The sequence below is a fragment of the Agelaius phoeniceus genome, chromosome 1, assembly GCF_051311805.1.
Source record: "Agelaius phoeniceus isolate bAgePho1 chromosome 1, bAgePho1.hap1, whole genome shotgun sequence".
In the NCBI taxonomy this organism is placed as follows: domain Eukaryota; kingdom Metazoa; phylum Chordata; class Aves; order Passeriformes; family Icteridae; genus Agelaius; species Agelaius phoeniceus.
The window spans coordinates 63,781,501-63,792,916 of NC_135265.1; the positions used below are offsets into that span (position 1 = coordinate 63,781,501).

An 11,416-nucleotide genomic window follows, 5' to 3' on the forward strand; every position below is an offset into this window, starting at 1 on the left:
TATAATGCAGATCCAAAAAGTTTTCTTTAGCTTAAAGACTGGGTGATTTTGGGCTTGCTTTACAGCCCTCAAGATTTCTGCCAAGGAAGACTGCTCTGCCCCTTTTAATCAGCACTGACACTCCAGACTTCCTCTGGGCTGTAAAGCAAGGCTCTCTACACTCCCAGCTCATGGGGGGAAAAAGATGGACATTGGCAAAGAGCAGCAGGGTGAAGGTCGTGGCACCTCCCAATTAGCCTGTCAGCTCCCTTCAGAAAGTCACATATCCTTGTTCAGATATGGCTGGGGACTCAAAGGGACAGGAAGGTTTTACATTTCACCACTGAGACTCCCAGAGGTTTTGCCAAGTACTTACCGAGTTATTTAGAAGGAAAACAAGAACTGTCTGGGCTTCTCCTCTGTTTCAGTCCTGCTCTGGGATCAGGCACCTGAGCTGGCAGCTGCATCTCGTTCTAATGACACGAGAGAGAAGGGGACATTCATGCTGTCATCCCTGCTGGCATATCCTGTTTCTGTAAGTTCACATCTTGTAACTAGCCTAAGCTAGTCAGCGCTGTGTTTTTCAAGGAAAAGAAAAACATCTGAACTTTGGCATCAAACCCCTCTGGAAACTGGCCATTGCCTAGGACGTAACCAAGCCCTTCAGCTCAGCTTTCATTACAGCAAGATTTCCCAGGAGACAACATACAGAGGTCCAACAGCAAGTACAGAGGTCCAATCCAACTAAATCTTAGGATTTACAGTGTTGCAGACCTGGTTTCTGCAGCAGTAAGACACACAGACACACCACCAATCCCACTCAAAAGCCATTCACAGACCCACATGACCTCTGCTGGGAGCACATATCTGTTATCAGCCTCCCCCCAGGCAAGGTAGGAGGGTGCCTGAGGACCAGCTGGATGCCAGTGGCAGTGAGCAGGCTCTCCCAGATATCCCTTTCAATGTGGCAGCAGGCAGCACAAAGAACAGAGGGGGCCCAGGGTCCCAGCCCAAACACAGTGCCAATGATGCCAAAGAGAGACACCCTGCCCCAAGGAAGGCCTGTAGGGTCACTCCCCACAAGGGAAAGTTGAGGATCAGATCAGGCATAGAGTCTAACCCTGCTTCCCTACATGGATTTGCAAGGTTACACACACTGCCCCCTGAGCATTATTTAATCTCCAAGGTACACTGGCCAGCACCAGGTCCCAACGATGGCAGCAGCCACTTTTACAGCTCCAGCGTCCACAAAATAATAGAGTGGGGCAAGTGCCTCACAGTGGACGGATGCACTGCTCAGTTTGCCACTCTAATCTCTTCCCACCATACCTAGGAATGGTTATGAAGATAAAAGAGAGGCTGGAAAATGTTATTGTATCAAAGCAGATCTGCAGTACCCAGATTTTGTGCGGTTCTGTCGTATTCTCCTCTGCTGGCTCTCTATTTTTAAAATCTGAGCGACAAAAAATAAATTACTCTCGACCTGAGTGTGAAAAAGAATTTTCTTTTATACTGGAATCTTAACTTTATCTGATAATGAGACCCAAGTAATTTCCTTGAGTTTCAGCTGCAGCAAGTAATGAAACAGTGAAATCTTTCTTCACTGATTAACAGTATTAGGCTTCCAGGGAACTGAAGCAATTCTCCAGTCTCAGGGAACATGAGAAATTTGCAGGTAATCCTAACCTCATCCGTGTCCCCTCTGACTCCCCAGCTTCTGTCTCGCTCAATATGTTAGATTGGCAGCAATGCAGCAGAACATAACTTCCTAAATCATTAAACTGATTTAAACCTCTTGGGGAGAAAAAGTTTATGGGATTTGTGTTGTTGTTTTCCAGGGTTTCAAATCCTTAAGGGACAGGTTTCAAGATTTTTCATAACTAGGAAAGGAGGCCTGCTTGCTCTCCCTTGGTATTTCTAGCTGTGTCATCTCAGCTAAAGTACACAGAAACTGAAGGAGAGACTTTCCGCTAACTTTGGTGGGCTCTCAAGCAGTAGGTTTGTGTCAAACACCAAACTTTCTTTTAATCCAGAAAGAAGTATATCTCCCTATAAACTTATATCTGCGCTCAGGCTGTGATATGGATCCACATCTTAACCATATCAATTACAATTTGATTATGTAATTATAAATTATTCACATTTTAATTATATAAATTCCACATCTTCTCTTACAGGTTTTCTGATACATCAGCATGTTCGGCAAGCCTCAGTACTTGTACTTTACAGTGATCAATCATGAGCCAATCTCCAGTTTGCTTCCTGCAGCCAGGAGACCATAGGCAGTCACAGGCAAAAGCAGCCACGTTTTGGGAAGAAGTAAAAGTGCTGTAACAGAGACCAATTATGACAATAACCCATAGCTGCGTTACAGAAAGAATGATCTAGGGTCTTTTTAGAGAAGCTGTTTGGAAAATAGCTAGCCATTTTGGTGCCAAATGGGATATAAGCATCTGGTTTCCAAAGGACACTGAATATCTGTTCTCTGGCAATAAGACACCTCTGCAAGTTTCACAGGCTAGCCATTAAAAAAAAAAAAGGACACCCCAAAATTTATCAACCACTAGGCTGCAACTAGTTCTTTTTCAGAGCTGAGAAAATTATGTGAGATGATGAAGCAGCAGATAAAACTTCCAGAAGGTTTTCCTTTATTTCCACATGCTGTATCCTCCATGCTGCTGCTTGCAGCCCTGCCGCTCCTGGTGCCTGAACAGCGTATGGTAACTGAGGGTGACATTAATTCTCAACTCTGTAGCAACCACATGCCTGCCTACAACTGAAGTCAGTTGCACACACTCGTGTATAAGCCTACTACTTGGGTATTAATTGAATAAGCTTTCAGAAATAGTTTAAGCAAATTAGTTCCTGATACATTGCACATCTTGAGCTTTCCATTTGTGGCCTTTCATTCATAAGCGATCATCCACAGAGTGAAAAGAAGCACACTTCACTCTAATTAGGGAGGAGCTAATTATCCTCCATCAATTAGATCCTACAACACTTATCTGTAAACAGTTGCTGGAAAGGTACATAACAGATTAGTGACTGAAGACCTAATTAATAAGGAATAATGAGCTCCTTCCTGCAGGAGATAGAGGAAATGTGCTCTCACTCCTTGAAAGTGCCTAGTGATAAGAGCCATAAAACAGACCATAAACGTGGCAGGAGTCATTTTGTACATAAGAGTTTTCTCATTTTTACATCCAATGTGCAGCCTGTGCTCTCCCAGCCTCGCTGTGCAGCCATGCCACACCATTCTGCTTCCCACCAACAGGGTCATGCAAATAAAGTGAAGAAAATGTTGGATTTCCTAGCTTTTATGCCTCATCTGCTATTTGTACTTCTTTTCATTAAATTAAATTGTGTACTTTCCTCTGCCTATTTATATAAAGGCAACAGTTTAGATTTTTTTTTCCCTAACTGGCTTCACATGTGATTTTCTCTGCTTACACCCCAGCAGTTTCATGCTGCTCTGCTGCAGTCACTGTCAGTTACAAGTCCCCATTTCCACCTATCACATAAATCCCTTTGGTTTCTAGGTCTTGGCTCCTGGTGCAGTTGGATGCTGCTCTCCTGCTCGGTTTCCTCTTTCTTTTGCATCAGGATAGCTTACCATTCTGCTTTTGTTAACAGCAGTTTCAGTAACTGACAGTTCATTTCTCTCCAGGATTATCTTCCCAGAAGACACACATTTACCTGTTTCCCAGGCTTGTTGACATCTGCTTTTTGAAGTTCACTTCTCTTTTTCTTCTCCTTTCACTCCTTTCTTTCCTGAGAACAGTGATTCTGTTGTTTCATGGTTGCTTTCACTCAAATTTCTTTCTAACTCAGTTTATCTCCATCCATTCATCCTTTGCAGAGTCAAATTTTAAAAGAGACACTGCTCTGATGTTTTCAATATTATGAAGTCTGAGCTTGGGTCAACAGGGAAGTTATAAGTGATGCTCTGGTTTTTATGCACCAAAGTGTCTCACCAAGATCTTTCTCTTACACTCCATCCAGTGGAAGAAACTCATCAGGTTACAATAAAACCAAATAAACCTAGAGTCCTTTAAAAGTTCTTAACTCTACCAGTATTCTGTTTAAAAATATCAAGTAATACATAATCTGCAGATAAATAAATTATATCAGTCAATGAAAAGTTCTATGAGTGTCCTACGAAAATTGTTCTCACCCACATCAAACAAATGTCTAACTTTGAAGCCTTTGAAAAGATAGGGAAATAAAATATTCCTGAGGAGTCACTGACTGAGGCTGCATAAAAATAAAATGGGGGGGGGTGAAATTAGAAAAGTTAAAAAGCAAACAACTCGAAAGATCTCAAAAAACCCAGAAAATGCCCTCTTAGTAGCTGTCCTCTCCTGTTAAAGAATCTCCACTACTGATTATAACAGTGCAGATGGACAAACATTTCTAAGATGGACCTGGTCCCAGGCTGCTCCAGACTTCTGACCAAGAAGATTTTGTAAGGGATGAGGTGACAGAAAGCCCAGGTACAATGTGGCTGAGAGGGAAGCAGCAGCAACTTCAGCCTGTTCCTCCAGCACATACAGGCTTTACACACTTCAGCATTTTCCTAGACTGTGTGTGTCCTGCACAGCCAGGAACAGGCAGAACTGAGCCATGGACAGTGATTTAATGCACACCAAAGCCAGATACACTGAAGCTTCAGGGTTTTGAGGAATGAACGCATGAACAGAGCACTGATAGTTTTCTGGAAAACAAATACTGGTCAGAAAAGACAAATATTAGAAAGCTGCAGAGGAAACAGAAAGAAAATTTGCTGCTCCTATTCATAGCAATTTGTTTCTTCTGCTCAGTACGATGAGTAAGGCCTCAGCTGGAGCATAGTCTCCAGTTTTGGGTATCACACTGAGGAAAATAAAGACTAATAGTAAATTATTTAGAGAGCCACAGAAACAATAAGGTCTCAATGGGATTACTTTATAAGAAAAATTTGTTTGAACAATGCCAATTTATGCAGAGGAGCGAGAACTGAGAGAAGTGGGATGCATTTAAGAATTAAGTGTTTTATCCAAGGAAATCTGTTTCACATACTGAAGACAAGAAACAGATGTCCAGCAGAACCACATTAGGGAGGGGAAAAGCCAGGTAAAACAATAGGTATGGGATTAGTCTGACTAAACACCGGCATCTCTGCTGTAGGCATCTTGAGCTCAAGAAATCAACATCAGTGAAGGCTGTGAAGGTGAGACTCTTTTTGTCCTCAGTAGATGACTACAGTCAAATTCAGCTACACTGAACAGAGAGACCAAATGTCCATTGTGCATCACAGCAGCCAAGAGTGCTGGGTCAGAATACAGAGGGCAAGGGAAGTCTGGTTTCATGGAGGAGCTGTCATTCCAGTCAGAGACCAGAACTGTGACAAAGTCCACTGCAACAGATACAGAGCAGCTGGAACTTCTTGGGACTCTCTCATAACTCATTCATCAGTTAAAAGTAGAACTTATATTCAAAATACTTTTAAACTATGAAAATGCCCATGTGTGCCAAGATGTACTAAAAGGCAGCATTTAATAAGCATCTTACTAATAAATTAATATAAGTAAACTTAATTCACTGTAAATATTTATATATTTAATAATAATACACAAAATACTTAGCTGTAATATGAAAAAGTAAAATAGGGTTTCAATGTGAATATGTTTGAGAGGGTTGTTACTAACTCAGCAAAACAGGGAGTCTTGGAATACAGACATTTTATCAACTAACTGCCTGCTTGGGTAGATCCTGCAGACATCAAATTCAACTCTAAGAAAGCCATTCTGAGTAGGGCACAGATAAACCTAAATAAACCAATACAACAAGCCCCTGGTGAATTTGGGGCAAATCCTTGCTGCAGATCAAATCCCCAGCACTTAGGGCTACCTCTGTGTCTTCCAGGTCCCACAAGGTACAGCTGAAGGGCACCAAGGCTGAAAGAAGAACTTTTGCTCTGGACCCAGACCTGGCAGTTCCCCTCACTCAGCTGTTGTACCAGAGCCCCCTGGCACCAGATCTGCCAGGACCATGGTGATTGGCACTCTGGCCACTTACAGAACTGTCCCAGCTGCTTCTCCAAGCATATGTGACTTGAAGGAGGTTCAAGAAGTGAGTGATCTCTGAATCTATGGGTTACCTAAACAAATGCTAAATTCCAAAACATTTTTAATCCATGCGAGGTTAAAATCTAGGCTTGTCAAAAAATTTCCCTGGGCAAGGCCAGCTCCTTTTTCAACTACCCAGCTCAGCTACTGTCTGATAGAGCCCAGAAGTGCAGCTCGTTTGGGACAGACAGGGATGACCCGAGATAAAGCTGATGAGATGAGTAGGACTGATTAGGATTACCGTGTCAAGAATTTGCCCATCCTTACCTACCACAAGAACTACTGGACAAACCTGAGGGCAAAGCACAATTACTTTCCCCCTCAAGGGCACTGGAAGCAAAGGCCAAAATCATTCTCAAATTGTATGAAAGCAAGCACGCCTTCAGATGCAGAAAACCTCAGTGAAGAGGTTTTCATTAAACACTATTGTCCAGATAGAAGCACTGATTTTTTTAAAACATCTGCAAGGCATCATGACCCAGTGAAGAGATGAAAGACAGTCTCTTGCCACCAAATCAAACAGAAAAGGGAATCTATGTGGATGCGGTTATACTCTAGCTGCTTTTCTCACCCCAGGAATGCTCCAGCTGGGAATGAATAGATTGCAGTGTTAAAAACCAAGGTGATCACATCTGTTTTATTTCTGCACGTATCCACCACTAGAAGCCCTTGCATATCTCCTCCTCTGGGGAAGGCTGCCCTCAGTTAAACCCCTGTGGCTGAGCACAACAAAAAATTACAAATTTTTAAATCAAACTCTCTGCTTGAGGAGTTCCAGCCCAAATGACTGATAAGAGATGACGGCTGAAACTTTAAGCCTGTGATTTTTCCTGCCTTAGCATCCAACACTCAGCCTGGGGGCTTTAGGTTTGATACATAAACTTCAGCAATCTCACTTAGGCTTCTTGTCCAACTTATATCTTCTGGCATCCTTTCAAGACAAAGCCAGACCAATTTTTTTTTAATCCATCTATTTAATTCAAACAATATCAGAGGATTATACTTCACCCGTGTGCTTACACGTGTTCATCCAAACTCCAAAAGACATGCACATTTTTCTGCCTGCCATGCAAGTAAAGCAAAGCACTCTCAGATGTTTTTCATCAGTTTTACAAGGAGTTCTGAGGTCCCAGTTTTGGTGCTCTGATGCAGGTGGCTGTGAAGTTGATCTGAATGTCTGCCATGTGCATGGTTCCTAGCATGAGGAAAGGCTGTGAATGGGACTTTGTATATAATATAATAATTCTTTTTCCTCTCCCTCAAATGTTACTTCACTGGAGTCATCTTCTGATTTGGTTCATTGAATCCAGCTGGTCATTTCTGCATCCTCATATATATTGGGGGAAAAAGAGGATAGAGGGCAAGAACTTGAGTGTGGCCCCTGCTAGATCCTGCTTCTCTATCCTTATTCTAGCAGAAGGTAAAAAGTAACATAGAACAGCTCTGGAAATGTAAGGCACCTGAATCCTTTGCAAGGAAGATATTGCAAACATTAGAATTTTACATCACCAACAGAAGTCTTATGAACAATCACCTAGTAAGTTTGGGGTATATACTGCTGCTCTTGCTATGCCCTGAGCCCAATTACTCATGGCTTTGTTACACCTTGACTTTGGGAAAGAGGTTGCATCTTGATTTGGCAACTTAAAAGGATGGAGGTTGCACTAACTGTTCCAAGAGAAACACTCCTAGTTACAAATTGGGTCTGGTTTCCAGTCTGGACTTGCACTGTATGTGCTGGATAATGCCCCATGAGAGTCTTTTCCACTCATATCTTGCCATTATTAAACCTGTTGGGTACTAGATGCCCAAGGTCTGGTATTTGTGGCTAAATTCCTCCAGATGGTCTCAGTGGGACAAGACAAAGAGCAAAATCCTTCCTGAGTAGTGACTCTTGGTCATCAAGTATGACCAGTGACACCTCCACTGCTGCAGAGGACACATCTATCCTACAGCACCCAAAGTTCTACCCTGCCCCAAAATTAATGCCCAGATGTGGTGTGGCCAGATGTTTCACAAAGCTGGCCCCCTGATGGGAGCAGCAAAGGAGGGATGCAGTGGCCATCAGGAGATGGCTGTGCCCAGCAGCAACTCTGCTGCCCCCACGCTGCAGCCTCCTCAGCCACAAACCCAAAAGCTCACATGTACATCTCTCCTGCTTCTTACTGGGGACCAGCTGGGGCAAAACAAGTGCTCATCAAACCCAGAGGGACCTTATTAGTTATGCAGTGCCATGGTACAAGCCCAGGAAGGGAAAGTTTGGCCTGTCTGCGTGTGGCAGGTGAGGAAAGGGCACGTGTCTCACCTTGTGAAAGTCACTGCTCTGCTTTTTGTGTACCTTTCACCACCTTAGTCACATCCACACTCCTCCAGGAGCTTTTTGACTTTACCTCTGTCCAAATTTTTACCTCTCTAGTGATCAAAAAGTATAGCAAACCTATCACAGCAAAGATAGATTCACCTTCAGAGCAGGGAAATACTTCACCACCATCCCCTCATGAGGCTGTCTGACCCACCAGCAGGCCCAGTTCACCTCTCACATCCCCACCTGAGTGCACTGTCAGCTCCTCTGGGGTCACACACACTTCACCTTCCTGTGTCCAAACAAACCTCCTGACTCCAATGAAGGGGACTGTCATTTCTAATTCCCTTGTAACAGTCTTTAAAACATTATAGATAGATAAACACATTTTTAAGGCCATTACACATTTGTTCCCTTTTTAACAAGAGATCATTAATCTTGTTTTAAAAATACACGGGTTGGAGAGCAGTAGTTTTGAGTGTTATATTCCTGTTTGGCTGCTTGCACTGCCCTTGGTGCCAGCAGTTTGCATCTTATCAAGGATTTAAGCTCTTCTGGGATGATGGCAAGGTTTTTTCTGATGGCTGAAAGTAAGGGTCACTCCAAGTAATTACTACAGCTGCCCCCAAAGACACCAGCAGCACCAGTGATTTATCACCACTGGCACCACGGCTCCCTGAGATGCCAGGGAACAAAAAGGACTGAAGGAATGGGAATGAGACACCTGCAGTATTTCTAGGCATCCTGTTTTCAGCAGCAGAAGACCTCTTGGTGGGTCTCCCTGCAAAGCTTCAGGCTGGGAGGAAGGCACAGAAAAAGGGGATAAAGGGGATATAAGGAAAAGTCATTGTGTAATGTGCTGTTTCCATCACAGACCTTGCAAGGGGCTGTTTGGAGGGAGAGGGAAGAAGCCTGCTGGGTGATAACAGGATGCAAAGGTTCTTGTCAAGGGTATTTAGAGACATAGGAGCAAGGTTTGAGTACCCATATTATACTGGGATGAACAGGCCACAGCAAACACAGAGGAACTCCAGGAAAGTTTCTAAAAGTGTTTCCAAGGTAAAAAATATTATCTTCATCATGTTTTCATTTTGAAGCAGTGAAAAGACTCACAAGTTTTATAGTGAAATCTCAGCCTAATCAGAATTTATAGAAGCTTCTTTAATTTCTGTAGAAAATGCACAGATTTTCATCTGTAAGCTCAAGAAAGTCCAGTTAGAAGTTAAGATTAATTGCAGTCCTATTAATTTTCTAGAGCTGGAAGGGTCAAGGTTTATGTGATCCCTATAAACCACTTAAACAATCCATTAATGTCCTATTTCTCTGCTTTTCTAGGTCTGCCTTACACTTCTCCATGAGAAAAAATATTATGGGTCGTGGTCCATCATTATTAGGGGAGCCTGAAGCACTTGAAAATACAAAACTAAATAAAAATAAATAAATTTTCCCCTTTTTTACTGAGATAAACTTTGCCGATGAATCTGGAGTTATCTTGGGGTCTCCTTGCCCTGTCAGGGGCATCACCAGGGCACTGTTACAAGGAATGAGCACAGCCAAGCAGAGCCAACCTGCTCCAATGCAGAGCCACAATGCTATGGAGGAAAAAACCCAGCTTTAATTTTGCCTCAAATCTGGGAAGAAGCCTTATTCCCTTATTCAATAACAAATATATTCCATTACTAATAACCCACCACAGCCTATCTTGGCGTGCCGGAGCTTCCCGCGGTTGTTTTGTAGGAGATACAGGAGCCAGACACCAACCATGGTGTTTCAGGATTGTTTCCCCGCCGTTTGTCTCTGCCAGCTCAGAGACTCCGCTCGCAGCCCTGCACTAGAACCAAGCATTTTTTGACATTTTTAGGTACCCATGAACGTCACTAGATGGCAGCAAGAAACTGCACTTGGCCACCCGATGGGCATCTGCCCACCTGAGTGTCCCCTGCTTCCCCTCGCCTGCGGGCAGGGAAATCACTTTGCCTGGTGTTGCAGACATGTTTTATGAAAAATCCTTTTGCCCGGATCTTTTCTCCTGAGAAGCCGAGAAGCTTCAGCTTCTCCATGCTTTGCTGCTTTGGAATGTGATTTGGAGAATTGTTTACCCAGCATTTTACTTGTTTTACTTGATGACCAATAACAGCACGTGTGTCGAAGATGTGAGCAGTCACAAGATTTTATTATCATCCCATTCCTCCCCTTGCTAGCCTTCTGATTAAATCCTTTAGTCTATTCTTTTAGTATAGTTATATCATTTTCTTTTAACATAATATATATCATAAAATAATAAATCAGCCTTCTGAAACATGGAGTCAAGATTCTCGTCTCTTCCCTCGTCCTGGGACCCCTGCGAACACCACCACAGCCCGGGAGTATTAATCTCTTTTACCCAGGACACCAGGGATACAGCTTGCTGCCCACCTCAGTCCAGCAGTTTTACCAACCCAACAGCATCCTTAACACACAGTAAGATCACATAGATAGAGCCTAAACCCTCACAAGTTTCACAATTCAGGCAACTGTAACCTTTCCAAGAAGCTAGAAGCACGTTCCCATTTCCAAATTCTCTTCATGCCCTTTTTATCACACCTGCCTCACATCACCTCTTGCTTTCCCAAGAGTGAATGTTGTACATCCAGGAGGTAGAGAGGGATCTGCTGGAAAAGGCCTCAGCCAGCTGCATCCCCAGTCCATCCCAAATCAGGACCTCCAGCAGGAAATGCCTCCTCAGGAGCATCTTTCCTCCCCTGGCCCCAGGTTTCTCCAGGAGATGCTTTCTCAAGCTGTTCTTACAACAGCAGGGGTCACACACACTTGGTGTCAGCAGAGTGCTCTGTGCTGTGCTTTCTGAAAACCTTCCTCAGTTACCAGATACCTGTCTTTGGCCTCCCATATCCCCCACTATCTCTGTCTCTTCCCTTCTGATGGAGCAGTTTTCTCCCAATGAGAATTTGGAGCAGCTTTTCAGAGTGTTCCCCCACACACTCACTTCTTCTTCTCTAAGGCCTGGCTTTCTTTCATCAACATCTCTTTT

The 11,416-nt window shown here is 43.4% G+C and overlaps 1 protein-coding gene across 1 annotated transcript in view; it reads right to left on the reverse strand.

Moving 5' to 3' along the window:
* Positions 1-540, reverse strand: part of LOC143694357 (uncharacterized) — a 174,675-nt gene extending 174,135 nt beyond the window's left edge. The window contains exon 1 of the transcript XR_013182795.1: positions 356-540. The gene's annotated coding sequence lies outside the window, so the exon portion shown is untranslated. The remainder of the gene's footprint in view (positions 1-355) is intronic.
* Positions 541-11,416: the final 10,876 nt, after the last annotated feature.